We start from the raw sequence: 11,867 nt of genomic DNA on the forward strand, positions 1-11,867 counted from the left end.
GGAAACATTGTTGAATTAGATAGATGAATGAAAAATCTTACTTCAATTATTACTCCCAAAAGTGATTGAAATTGCGTGCGTATGATGACATGTATAGGTTAGATTGTTCTGGAGATGTTTTTCTTTTATATGAGAGAGTAATCAAGAGTAATCAAGGGAACCAAGGTTATAGCGGTAATCAAAAGAATGTAATCCAGGGACAAAGACCATACATACAAAGTAATAAAAGCAAATGAGCAACTCAGACTCCATTAAAAGCTAGGAACATGGACCAGGTGCACCGGTAGGGAAAGCGTTCTCTGCTTTTCTAGAAACACCCGCCGAGTTGCTCATAAAAAGTCAAATCCGGGGTTAACAAACAAGGAAAGGAAAACTATGACCCGTTGAATAAATCAGTTTTCATGGTGCTGATGGATACACCATAACGATCCACGAGTTCATGATGACGACCATGAGAACTTTGGTAGATACCAAGAATGTTCAATTCCAATATTGATCTAGGGATGAGGATAGATCAAACCAAACATATGTTAACAAACACAATGGTCAAACATATCGATGTAAACAGAAAACACGTTGAAAACTAATCTTCAACGAGTAGTCGAATCTGTTACAATAGCTTTGGAGCTAGACAAGGAGCACGGGTAGGGAAGCGTTACTCCTTGTTTTTAAATGCCTATCTTATGCAGTTATTTTTTAATGGCCTAAAACGAAGACGAATGATATGACAAATTAAATTAATTTGGCATAATGGTGAGGACATCCATACTATTTCGGTCGATTATTTCATTAGATGAAGTTTATTTTTTTCTACTTTATTTGGAAGCATCATAATCCAGTCAGAGTAATCAAGGGAACCAACTTTCCAGCAGAAATCAAAAGTATGTAACTAAAATAATACATACAAAGTAACAAAATGTACAATGAGCAACTCGGACCATGGACCATGTGAACGGGTAGGGTAAGAGTCATCTAGGTTTTCTAGAAACACCCGCCGAGTTGTCCATAAAAAGTTAAATCCGTTGTAGACGAAAGAGGACAGGAAAACTATGACACATTGAACAAATCAGATTTTAATGGTACAGATAGATACACCGTAACGATCCACGAGTTCATGATGACGACTATAACACTTCTGTAGTGATGACTTCAATCTTGTAGCAACACAACCCTGTTCAAGAAGCCTAATTGTAAGAAGTCTAATGCGGTACAAAAACTCTGCGTAGTTGCGGCAATCTCTGGCATAACGTATGAGTTGTGATATGAACACTCCATACGCAGGTCCTGAAGCGATGTTGCCATAGATGAAAGGAAAGTCGACAATTCTGAATGAAAAGTCATTATGTTTGTTATAAAGTTTGGTCAATATTTTTCCTTTACCAATGATCTCTAAGTGTATTCAAGATATGAGGCTGACTTTACGGTTTTTGTGATGGAAGATGTTAGTCAAATTCATTGAATATATACCTTTGCTGATATACGGTTCTTCATCTTGACCTTTTACACAAACTTGCTTAAAGAGACTGTGGAAACCAATATCCAAAATGATGGCAGCAAGTCTGTATACAGGTTTATCTTTCAATTATGAAAAAGTCCAAGTACAGGGCACACATCACAAAATCTTTGATGTACATTATGTACGAGTCATACATTACAGGGTATGTGCTGTCATCTAATGAGGAAAGAATGACCCTTTAGAGAAAAGACCCAACTTGGGTTCCCATAGTAATGTGGACAATTTGTTGTCAATATAACCTGTCTACCCACGTATACCTACACTTCAAAATAATCATGAATTTTGCTAACTCATTCGTCAAAGTATTTGATGGAGTCTTAAACTGTTGTATTTTTAAATAATCATATGTATACTTTGTGCCAACAACAAAAGTATTTGTGTGTTTGTTTTACGGAAACAATCATATGTGATTCCTTTCAGTCCTACCAATACATTCGGAATAATAGTTTTATTAGTTAAAAAATCAAAGGTTTATTGACAATATTCTATAAATTATATTTACAAACATATCATTTAAGAGTTTAATCAAAATATAGAAACAAAGGTATCACTTAATTTCAGAAACTAAACTAAATTGGAAGTTTAATAACTGTGCAGAATCATGACTTGTAATTTGTTTTTCACAATAGATGTTTTACTACTCATATTTTTCCCTGCAACATATACAATCATTTATTGTCATTCAAAAGACATATACTGTGCAAATAAGAACCCATCCAATCCTCTGAAATATTCAAGGAAAACCTGGATGGACGACATGATCATTATGGTTTATATGCTTACGTGTAAAAAGAGATTTGAAACATTTAAAATGTTCTATGAAGTACAAATCATTTTTATTGGAAATTTCGATATGTTGCACACATGTTCCATTTCGAAAGTTTTGGTATTGAGTAATTCTTGAATGCAACTGATTTTTTTCTACTATGTACTTGTACATACTAGAGATATGTAATATATGTCATAATGATTAAAGGATGAAACATTCTCTTCAATAATACATACTTCATTGCCAAAATACGTCACTTCCAACACAAAAAAAGTTTGAGGAACAACTACATATACAGGATGTAGCTGATGCTCCGTCCTCTTCACCAATGAAAAAAAAATGTCTTCACTTCTGATAAACATATACAATGCTATGAGCCTAATAACCCATTACAGATAGATATTTGGAGACCCTGTAGTACTAATGAGTTAGGAAAACGTCTTTTAGTGTACAACTTAATCAGTTTCAGATTTTGTTATTAATATGATTACGTTTTTTTTTCTTCACAGTAAACACCATAAGAGTGAGACCTGACATTATTTAGAAAGATGTGATCGATTGTATAGTTTCATTTCTAGTTCATATTTCAATTTGATTTCCAACTTGACCGTGTCTATAATGCACTGCTTTGTTGGAACGCTGATATTCATTTGGGATATCCATTGAGAAAAAGATACATTGATTGCTAATTTGGGATAGATCAGTTGGATATGGGATATGTTGAATGGGGAATGGAAAATGATATTTGGGAAATAGGATATGTTAAATGAGGACTGGGGAATAGAACAATGAGATATGGGATATGTTGAATGGGGATTGGGATGGATCAATAGGGAATGGGATTTTTTGAAATGGTATTCGGGAATTAATCAATTGGGAAGGGATATGTTGAACGTGGATAGAATAATGGATTAATGGGAGATAAGATATGTTGGATGAACATTTGGAATCGATCAATGGGGAATGGGATTTGTTAAAAGTCGATTGGGAATGAAATGTATTGAATAGGGATAAGGGAATGGATCAATTGGATATGTGTTATGTTGACTGAGAATTTGGAAATGGATCGATGGGGAATCGTATACGTTGAATGGCGATTTGGAAATGGATCGATCGGGAATGGGATTTGTTGAAAGTTAATTGGGGAATGGATCAATGGGAAATGGAGTATCTTGAATGGGGATAGGGGAATTAATCAATGGGATATGTTGAATGGTGATATCAAAATGGATCAATGGGATATGGGATATGTTGAATGAGAATTTCAAAATGGATCAATGGGGAATGGGAAATGTTAAATGAGGGATTGGAAATAGATCAATGGGGAATGTAATAAGGGACTTGGCAATGGGTCAAAGGGGAACGGGATATGTTAAATGGGGATTTGGAATGATAATTGGGGAATAGAATATGTTAACAGGAGATTGGGAAATAACTCAATGGGAATGAGGATCAGGGAATGAATCAATTGAGAATAGGATATGTTGAATAAGGAATGGGGAAGGGATTAATGGTGAATGGAATATGTTATGAGAGGATATGGGAATTCATCAATAGAATGGGATATGATAATATGTTGCATTTGTCAATTGGGAATTGTTCAATGGGTAAAGAGATATGCTCAATGGCATTTAGGATCATTGTTAAGAATACACGTTTCAACAATATTTAAAAAAATGATCGTGATGTATCAGGAATATCTCCATTGCCCAAAGATTAGCATTAAAAAAAAACACAACTGATTTTTTTTATTGAGATTCAACTATATTCAGAGAAATGTATAAATTATCAGGGGCTTTATTTCGATGATTTTCTTCATTATAATACTATTAAGCAAATTAATTATCACATAAGAAAATTAGTAGTACCCGTACTAGTATTCGTATTTCATCAGAATCACGTGAACGTTCCCTTTTGTGAATCTTTTTATAAAGATTCCCTATTTGATTTAGTCAAGTGACAGTCCGTGTAAGAATTATACAGAATAAGGAAGAAGTGATTTATGCAGTTGTGTTTTTATTCTTATGAAGTCCGAGAACTTATCCTACAGTTATAAAAACTTCAATTACCTCCGATCATTAAAGTTATAATTTGATTGGTTATGAAGAAAGAAAGTGTGGGAAAGTGTTCCTGCCAAAGTCCAACCTGTATGACCAGTCAAAAAATATCTCCGATGAACGGGGACCACTGACGTTTTTAACAATGAATGATTGGTTTTAAGACCAAATATAACATATTATGAAGATACATATGTGCTTTGATTTTGTATGTATTACTCTGATCCGTATGATGTAAATGTGTAAGTTGTCTGCCTCTTGTAACAGCGCAAATTGTCTGAGAGAATAGAGTTTTGACTTTGCGTATTATTGCATAAATTGGCCTTCACATGATTCTTAGCTGGACTGTTACTTTTTTTATATCAAAATGCATTGATCAGTCAACATTGACCTATAGTTCTTTTAACTTCAATTATTTCTATCGCCATTTCACTCAGCCTTTTGACCAGTGGGCATATAAACGAATCACTTTAGACTTTTAAAATGTTACCATTATTGTAGTGTTAAGATGGACACCCGTCAAAAATACAATTAAAACACCATCAATTGAAAAAAAAAGATATGTCAGTTTCTTTTTTAAATTAAATGAGCCTTTTGAAGCTAGTACTTAACTCTACTAGGGGGACTGTCTTTTATATCTCTATAAAATTTTGCATCCGTCTGTTGCTTCTTATTTAAAACGCGACTAAATCTATAACCTATATTTGTGTTTTCAAGCACTGCATAATTAAAACAAATACATTAAAAGTCGGGTACATGAAAACAACTAAAAAAAGAAATATCGGAAATATCAATGAACTTTCAGGATAAAGAATGAAGGCTGATTTCTCCATAACTTGATCAATATGGAAATCTTTATGTTATGTAATAATGAATATTTATGGAAAATGTGATTTGGGTACAGTGGAAAATTGGTACGGGTAATTCAATTTATAACCAATCCCGTTCAAATTATACCTGAAATTTGTGAACTGTAACGAACTTAGATTGGAGCTATATATCGGTACATATATGAGCTACATCTTCAATGTCAAATACTTAATGGTGCCTTTGCCATTATACATCTATTAATAAGCAATTAATTTGAAAATAATGTACTATATTCAGAAATTGTAAAAAGTGACATGGAAGAGATTTACAATAAAATGAATTTGTGCAAATAAAACAGAAATAACTATTTTAGTGTATATGATTAAATATTGTAAATGTCCATTCAAACTGTTTTCACTTGATATGCTCTGCGAAAAGTTTCATACAAAGACTCATACAGCCATTTAATCAGGAACAGTAACCTTAGTAGCTGTCTGCAAGAACCTAGGAGAACTTACTGACACATATTCGGACCTATTGATAAAGCGAACGAATTCTACGCAATAAACGGTTTTGTTAGAGAGGGTTTATACTGTAGATAAAGTCATATAAATGAAGAAATAAAGTTACTGAATAAGTCATGAAATACAATTTGCCAAACGCATGTTACTTTTTTTATGATTGAATAATAATCGGAACCTTGTGTCTACTTTCCGATACCTCTAGCAATGTCAAATACGGTTATTTTCTAATAAAAGGATAAATAAACATAGATATTTTGTGGGAATGGGAAATACAATGCGTAAATCAATCCATTGATCCCAAAACTCATGTTAAAGTTACATCTGATGTCATGGAAGTGTATTGATACTTGTTTACACCAACTTTAAATGTTAAAAAAAAAACACTTCCTTCATCGTCTCAATGAAATCAGCCATCTTAATTATGAGAACATGTTAATTTCTGGGGATCCCTGGCTATTGGCTTTACCGTTAATATCACATAAAGATTCATAGATGTTACGCACGACTCATTCGGTGCTCCTTGAATGCTTTGTTATCCAGTCTATAAAAGTCTTTTTAAGTATCATTTTTCTCTAAGGGTCTGCATTCACCATACAAAGAAATGGTCTGCAGTTCAGCTGGACAGCAAGCAAGCTAGTTTTATTGCCACCTACTCTTGTGGTGGCATCAATCATATGTGGAAAATTGAAAATTCTAAAGATTTAATAACAAAACATAAAATCCTGTATTTTTTTTCGGAAATTAGTTCACATTAAACTTTTGAATTCCAAACTCTTTACACTATGTTGCGGAATGATAAATTAAAATTTCGTTAAAAGGACACATTGTAAATTTTTGCTGATACGATAAAAATATTGTTCTAGGTTACATATCCACATTTTTTCTAAAACATCAAAGCAGGTTTGCAGCATGCTTGATGGTCTCATTGATAGCATTTTTTTTCAGCAACAAGTTAGAATTCCGATCGGTACTATTTGTGCTTCTTTCCTATGCGACTTGTTTTTATATTCATACGAGGCTGAGTTTCTACTGTATTTCGTGAATTATAAAAAATATACAGATATATTGATGGTGTATTGTCCATTAACAACCCTTTGTTGGTAAATGGTTGCCTTCCGTATATCCACCAGAGCTCGAGATAGAGGAGACTACAGAAACGGCTTGTTCAGCATGGTTTTCTTTTACCAACATTTCGAATTCGAAAACAGTGGTTATCTCAGTGCTACGATTTATGATAATAAAGACGACTTCAGTTTTAAAATTATTAATTTTCCTTACCTGTGCAGCAATATACCTTCATCTTCTGCAAATAATGTCTATATTTTACAATTGATTCGCTATGCTAGATCAAGTGCTAACTACTCTTTCTCTGAAAGCAAAAAACCTAACAGACTCCTGAATCAGGGGTACGAGGAATTGCGTCTTAAAATGTCTCTTACCACATTTTTTCAAAATCAGTCTTTCGTTTTTAAACATACCTAGTTTCTTCTAAAACAATGAGTAATTATTGATTTTCGTAAATTATTCTCTGTGTCGATGTAACCACTGATTTACCAATTATGACGATAATCGCCACCGGTGATTACATTTTTTATATTTACACCGCAGTTGGAAAAGGACGTTTGGCAGTAAAACCTAGATTAAAGCCATCATTTCGTTTGAAATGCTCGTACCATTCAGGCCCATAGCGATACAAGCTACCGGTGGTGTAATATCTATTTTGTCAGATTTGATTTGGACCCGACTTGTTCAAATTAGTGTTCGGTAACTTTGGTCTTAGCCTTATTATGTCGCAAATGTATTTTTTAGAAGAAGCAGGTACATCATAGGAAAATACTTCAAGATCGAATAGTTTCTTAAGAAACAGTCGTTATGCAGGAGAGTGAGGTTATTAAAGTCACACAATAATGGCAGTCCTGTCTGATTGTCTGTATCAATATCAATGTATATCATAAGTTAGACTTCGCCGATCATTAAATCAAGGAGGTAATTGGATCAATATATTCTATTTCCTAGTATCATGGTATCATTGACTTCATCCTAATCAATTTACCTAATACGAACACATAAGTAATGAATACTTTTTTCAATAATTACGAGTTCTACGAAGGCGAATTTCCTGTATGTAAATTGATGTATAGTTCTTGTCCATCTAAAGCTTTAGACATTTTCTATGCCGATGTGTAAATTAAAAAGGGAAAATTTCTTTCACACGTTCAACTTATAAAACTGCTGTCATCCTACCTATCTGACAGTTGGTGGTGCTTTTTTCGGGGGTCAATTCTATACAATAATAAAATAATGGTTAAACTTGGTTTGATTTCCTCTAGAACCTTGGTTCCTTTGATTACTCTCCCATTTTCCTTTTATACCTTTACAAGATTTAAATAATGACGTAAAAATATAATTGTTAATTTTTTTATTTAATTAACATAGCTACATGTTATTTAAATTTCTATTTTCCTATTTTATAAAACATGATGAATTATTACTAGCGCTTCCAAGCATTAGGCTTGGAGGAAATATTTGAATACATTGTATATGAATGTAGAAGATATGTTCATGTTCATGTTCATCAAAACAACTGTATGGTTAGTCATTTCACATGGAGAAAGCAGCTTTGAGTAAGAACACACTTTTTTAATGGAAAATTTGGCGATGCTAAAAAGAATGTTTGGGATATTTTATTGTATATAATATTGAATAAAAATGTTAACTGCCATCTCCTCACCGTACGACGAGAATATTATCACGCGATGAACTCAAAGAAATTTGCTTCATTTATGAATGTTTTACTTTTATAAGTATTCTCGTAACTTAATTTTTGGGATTATTTTTATTTTAAATTATTTTTTTTGTGAAAAGATTTTGGCAAAGATTGTTTAAAACATCTAGGGAAAGTGTTATAATTTGAAATGCTGTAGCAGATGAATCTTGATATAGAAATTTTTCTTCCTGTTTTTAATTAAAAAAAAAATTACACACACATTTTCGTATGACTTCCGATATCTTGCATATTATCAAGATTTAAATACGAGATATATACTATAATGTATTGAATCCTTTTGCTCTGACGACTATTGAATGTTGTTGCAAGGTAGAAAACATTATGTCAAATAGTTTTTCTTCGTATTTTAACAGATTGTCTTTTCATCTGTTGTGGATTCATGCCAAAACTACTTTGAATCAATAAAATCCGAAGTGAATTTGAAAACAGTTTACATGATAAGCCAAACACTACTTTTACTTCAAACTCTTGGTAGTTAGCTATAAAGTTATCGTGCATTATTTGCACTCTGATTTCACGTTTCTGTATTAAAATTTTACTTTATGTATTCCATATAACCACTGGCATTGAACCAATATGACGTAAAGCATTTGGTAAAATAAACAGTAGAATAATATAATAATGATATACTTGCAATTAGGTCTCAGGAAATAGTTGCTTACACTTTTCGCGGGAATACACAACGAAAACTTGACATAGAACTTTTAGTTTAGTAAAGGACACTGCGAATTATAGAAATAATTATTCCACACAGTAAATTGCATCCGCCTCATTTCATTTTTTTTTCATTTTTTTAAAAATTTTAACGTTATTTAATCTAGTTTTGAAAGTATTTAATGTTGTTTTTTTTCACATACCGAATTCAATACTGTATATATGATCTCATATTTCGTAGTTTAAGTAGTACAATATAAGATATATCTATTTACTACGGAAACTGAAAAATATTATTTTTTAAATGATTCATTCCGACAGAAAGAAACACGCTTTTCATTTTAGTGCATGAAATGTTACAGATACAATCTGAATAAAGCCTATATGCATAACAAGACAATATTCATGGTACTGAATCACATTGTAGTTAATGGTGATAGTACAATTTTAACAGGGACAAAAAAAATTCCATATCTCACAGGACGAACTATTTGACCATGCCATACATTACATATATCAATATTCGCTATAGTATTCTGACGAAAATATACTGGACGCAAAAATTTGATGTACTATATAGATTCATACTATCAAGGACGTACAATGAATTTTGCAAAAAAAAAATAGTTTAATGCAAAAATTATGAACATTTGTTTTAGAAAATGAATTAAATGGAAATTGAAAATACTAGTAACCATTTTTAAGTAATTCATTTTTTCTTAGGATGAATCAGTCCATCATGTACATGTATTACCTTGTTTGTTATGTGCACATTTTTGTAATACTTATTTGAAGCTGAAGGTCCCTGAAACGTATTAACACACCAAGCTTATTTAAATATTGCAGATCTTTCCGATAATTGAATTTGTTTCGATTGAAAATCCTAAGCATTACATTCATCTACCCAGAGGTACTCAGAAAGGGTATGCATGTATTGCTCAGTCAGTAGCACCTATCACGATTGTGTTATTTTAGTTTTGGAAAACGGTTATCACCACATCAATCTTCGTATATCTAAAATATACTATACAAAGAAAATATAAACTATACTTACCCTATTGTGTATCACTCCTTGTCTAACACTTCTGATTAGCTACTAAAATTCACTCCAACAACATATGTCAGTCGACAAATGCCAGTTTCCTGTGTACAGAATCATAGTTAATCAAATGTATTACAAAGTCTGTATCTCTTTATTTGAGTTAATGTCTTTATTTCGTAAACACAAAGCACAATCTAGTAATGCCAAAACGATTGTCCTTAGTTTAACATATCGATCAAAAGACAGATTGAATGGCGGATATATTAACGGATTGTTTCTGATTATTCAATTATTCACACACAAAAAGAAACCTGACATTCAGAATTTGTCCTCCATCAAAATTTTCAGAAAATGATAGTTACACAACCAAAAGTTGATTTATCCTTTGCGTTATTGGAAAACTTCCACAAGGGAATTACTACACTCAGTAATGAATTATCACCAGTATGTGTACGTTTCTTGGTACAGAACTGCGTTCTAAACATTGCATATAGAAAGAGTTCAAGAGGTCTCATTTCCAAGGTACATCATATATCTAATTATATATTTATATTAATAAGGGTTACTAATCATAAATGTATTATTTATGGCAGCTTACGTTTGAATAAAGAAAAACTATATTGGTGTGAACTTGCCATATTAGAATGTACATTACAGTTATTTTACAAAATATGTTGTAAAAGATTATTCTTTTTTTCATACTGGTAATGGGATCAATAATGAAATGACCAATTAGCATGATCACACAAGCAATTATTTTACATCAAAGATTAGTTACTATATTAAACCTATTGGTTTCTTTGCGTACTGAAATCAATTGTCTCATATTTTTTCACGTGTTTTATATTCCATTACATCTACTTATCTGTGTTATATCTTAAAGATAAACTTTTTACTGATATTATTTTTTTATTCTGTGTAAGAAGTCTACTAATAGTTACACTTACCAGTATATTAATAACCAAAGAAATTGAATATTATAGGTAACACTGTTGATTCGTAGAAATTTCTTAAAGAAATAAATTTCTTTAAATATTTTTTTTATAATAATTGAGGAATGACATCACACATATACGAAAACACATATTTCTGAAATATATTTTAGTTCATAATATTCGTCTTACCTATTGCGCTAAGCATCGCCTTTTGTAATTTGTGAGCTGCAAGTGTTCTTTGAATTATTTCAAACCAGTAAATCAAATATAACTGGGTCACTTGATAAGATCCACATCGATACTTGAAGTTAATAACCCAATAACCAGAGTTTAATTGACAAGTAAAAGATCGACAGCTATGGTATCAAACTACAAAGTGATATCATTAATGTCTGCCTGTAGAATGTCAGTAAAATGATGAAAACTACTTTCCTTTATCAATCTTTTTTGTGTTTTCATCGCTTATTTCATATTACTTTATTCGATGAAGAATTGTTTCTTTTATTAATTTATATACGTGGTACATGGACCTAATTCTATGTGGGCTCTTTCTACAGAAAGAATCATCATAACTTCAAGTTGTTTTTATTTGATAAACTGATAAAAGTACAGAAGCATTTAAAACGTAGACTGACAAACAACATAACTAGCTAAAGAATCAAGCTAACTTCTATGAGATAAATCAGATGTCTGATTTCAGCGCATTGAAAACCTTATTAGTATTGTTAACTTCTATAATTTTGACAACAAATTCATAACTTGATAATGGTAG

At 31.8% G+C, this 11,867-nt stretch overlaps 1 protein-coding gene across 3 annotated transcripts in view; it reads right to left on the bottom strand.

Annotated features, from left to right (window-relative positions):
- The window catches only part of LOC148618710 (neuronal acetylcholine receptor subunit alpha-9-like), a 35,101-nt gene extending 24,469 nt beyond the window's left edge, over positions 1–10,632 (bottom strand). For 2 of the 3 annotated variants that reach the window (XM_088577880.1, XM_088577876.1), the window contains exon 1: positions 10,173–10,632. The gene's annotated coding sequence lies outside the window, so the exon portion shown is untranslated. The remainder of the gene's footprint in view (positions 1–10,172) is intronic. The other variant, XM_088577881.1, reaches the window with a different exon arrangement.
- Positions 10,633–11,867: the final 1,235 nt, after the last annotated feature.

Source organism: Perna viridis, chromosome 4 (assembly GCF_037379345.1).
Source record: "Perna viridis isolate PV_CMFRI_1.1 ecotype Kerala chromosome 4, ASM3737934v1, whole genome shotgun sequence".
In the NCBI taxonomy this organism is placed as follows: Eukaryota; Metazoa; Mollusca; class Bivalvia; order Mytilida; family Mytilidae; genus Perna; species Perna viridis.